The sequence below is a fragment of the Pteropus vampyrus genome, unplaced genomic scaffold, assembly GCF_000151845.1.
Source record: "Pteropus vampyrus isolate Shadow unplaced genomic scaffold, Pvam_2.0 Scaffold48, whole genome shotgun sequence".
Classification (NCBI taxonomy): domain Eukaryota; kingdom Metazoa; phylum Chordata; class Mammalia; order Chiroptera; family Pteropodidae; genus Pteropus; species Pteropus vampyrus.
In genome coordinates, this window is record NW_011888829.1 from 6,931,731 (window position 1) to 6,934,719 (window position 2,989).

General features: G+C 47.1%; 1 long non-coding RNA gene across 1 annotated transcript in view; it reads left to right on the plus strand.

Moving 5' to 3' along the window:
- Positions 1-2,627, plus strand: part of LOC111739197 — a 7,777-nt gene extending 5,150 nt beyond the window's left edge. Inside the window, exon 3 of the long non-coding RNA XR_002780165.1 lies at positions 2,475-2,627. This is a non-coding gene — a long non-coding RNA (uncharacterized LOC111739197). The remainder of the gene's footprint in view (positions 1-2,474) is intronic.
- The last annotated feature ends 362 nt before the right edge of the window (positions 2,628-2,989 follow it).

The following is a 2,989-nucleotide window of genomic DNA, read 5'->3' on the forward strand; positions in this document are numbered from 1 at the left end:
ATATTCAGCTTTGTATTTTTAGCAGGGGTCGGGAAACAGGGGGAATCTTTGATGTGGAGTTCGAAGAGCTGCTTCTGGAGGATGAGGGTGAGACGTTTGGGATGATCCCTTTAAATGTGATCTTCACGAAGCAGCAGCAGCAGCTGGCCCGCCACACAAACAGCAGAGCGCCACTTCCTCTTTCGGGGGACTCCAAATGCCAGTGACCTGGAAGAGAAACTGAGGTCCAGAGAGTTGCAGTAACTTGTCTCCTGTTGCTCAGCCATCGAGCCTGGGAGGAGTGGGCCCAGCCCGGGTCACCTGGCATCTAGTTTAAGGGTTTTGTCTGTGTGATTGGTTTGGCTTCAAATATCACTTTCTACTCCAGTACTTGGAAGTGTTCCATAAATGCCCTGCTATGTGAAGCTCTTTCTTAAAATAGGAAAAGGATAAACTTATCTGAAGGGATGGGAGGACCTTGGGAAGAGAACTGGGCATAATTACAAGTCACCCTGGTTTCACTAGTTCAAGCAGGCAGATGGTGGGTAGAACTGAAGCCAGACAATTTGCACTTACCAAATTAGCACCCGTCTGTTAGTCTACAGAAATGGGAAAAAAAATGGGCATCTCTCTTTTCACCATATAAGGTAAATAAAAACCAGTGTTCACGGAGCGTTGGCCCTACAGGATGCAGAGGCAATGTTATCCCAGCTGTCCCTGCGTTGGCCACATGCCTCCCCCTCCCACTGCTAGTGGGAGGCAGCCCAGAGTGATGGCAAAAGCTCAGAAGGTGGAGTTTCAGACAGTCATAGGTTCAAATCCCAGCTCTGGTACTTACCACAGCTAGTGTGGCCTTGGGTAACTTAATCTCCAGGGAGGCTGTTTGCTCACCTATAAAAGAGGGATAATAATATCTATTAATCTAATGAAGTAAATAGAAGCAAAATGGGCAGGACTTAGTAGGCCTCTTCTACTGACCCCATCTAGTCTTCACCTATGCATGACAGTGGTCACACAAATAGTGGCCAAGGAGCATAGCTGGCCCAGGGCAAATTCCTTCTCATTCCAGGACATCTCCACAAACCACATGTTGTTGTGTCAGCTTCATGTGAAGGAAGGATAGTGGTTTTAGACTCAGAGCTTATAGTCACATTGTAGAGCATCTCACTTACTTCGAGGGGACTCGTTGGCACAGTTTTGAAATAGGCAGTTTGTCGTTCACCGTCCCTTCCATCAGCCATTACTGCATCTGCCTGCTTTCTGGGGAGATGGCCTTGACCTCCAAATCTAGAAAGGAAAATAGATATTTAGACAAATAATTATGACAAAACTTTTAAAATGTTATCGTCAAAGCGCGATGAATTCACGAGAAGAAAGGCGTTGGGGTGTGTCACTTATGTGGACACTGAGCTGGACCTTTAGTGGGGATGGGATTTTGTCAGGTAGCCAATGGGGCGGGAGGGACACCATGTGAGCAAGGCCTCAGGGTGCGGCAGTGCCTGGCTCTCCCAGGTAGCAGTGAGCAGGGCAGGGTAACAAGTATCGGGCCCACCCGAGAGTGTCAGTTGTGAGCTGCTGAGTGAAGCCTGGTCTGACCCAGAACATGGGCCTGGGGACAAGAGGGTCGTTAGTCAGTGGACTGAGTGACTTCTGCAGGTTTGCACTTTGGGAAGATCAGTTTGGTTGCACTGGGAGGAAGGGAGCATGAGAGGCAGGAGTGGAGGCAGGGAGACCAGTTTTTAGGCTATTGCAAAAGCTAGGAGGGCCTGAATCAGGGTAGAGGGGCAGATTTAAGTCATAATGAAAAGAGAAACTGTGTAGCCTTAGTGATGATTGGACATGGAGGATGAGTGACAGGAGGCCAAGGATGATTACCTATTGCTTTCTTATTTAATTAGAATCTTGAACCAATTTTCTCTTAAGCACTTAAATTATAATTCATGCCTTTCTTCTTTGCCATTAGACTAGGTGTTCCTTGTGCACAGACACTATTTCTTATTTGTTCCACCTGTACCCCTCATGCTAATACAGAATAGGGTTCCAATAACCTTAGAATTAATATATTGATAAATGAAGTAATAAATGAATGAATGAATGAACTTTCATTCTGCCTTGTATTGCATAGCTCTGGGGGGAAAGCATGCATGCGACTAGTTTGTTATAGCTCCCAGCATGTGGTCTGATGGATGATTGTCAAACCTCATAGCGGGAGGCAAAGGAGAATGATGATGGTGATGATAGGGGTGATGGTGGTGAAGGTGGTGATGGTGGTGATGGTGGTGATGATGGTGACGGTGGTGATGGTGGTGATGGTGGTGATGGTGGTGACGGTGGCGATGGTGGTGATGGTGGTTACAGTGGTGATGGTGGCGATGATGGTGATGGTGATAATTGTGGTGATGGTGGTGATGGTGATGATGGTGATGATGGTGATGATGGTGGTGATGGTGGTGATGGTGGTGATGATGCAATGCTTTTCATCTGCTTCTTTCCAGAACACAGTGCTTCCAGACCTCCCTGGGGAATGTAGGAGGACTAATTAATTAACATGAGCAAAATGTCTCGGTCGGAACTTCTTGGTTGGAAGAAGCCACAGGCTCAGGGAACATTTCCACTGCACAGTGATCATTGCTCTCATTGCTTGTGAGGGGGCCCCATTAAGTCTCTTCTATTAAAGGAAGATAAAACTCCAATCACCTTAGCTTGGTTATTACACTTCAGAACTATCCATCTCTCCATTTATAAAATTTTCCCTTGATTCTCATCGGCTCAATATAGATTTGTACCTGCTGTGCTCTTTGCTCTGTGCTGCTCCTGGCTGGGTCGGGGGAGCCCCCAGGTAAAGCAAGAAGCAATCAAGCATTGATGGAGGGGGAAAGGGCACAGAGAGGCAGCTTTATCCTCCACAATTTGAACTACCCAAGCAATTTCTCCAGAACTTTAAGCTGTGATACATCTTTCACGCTCAGAGGGCATGACCCATGTGGACATGTGCAGGCCAGCCTCTGAC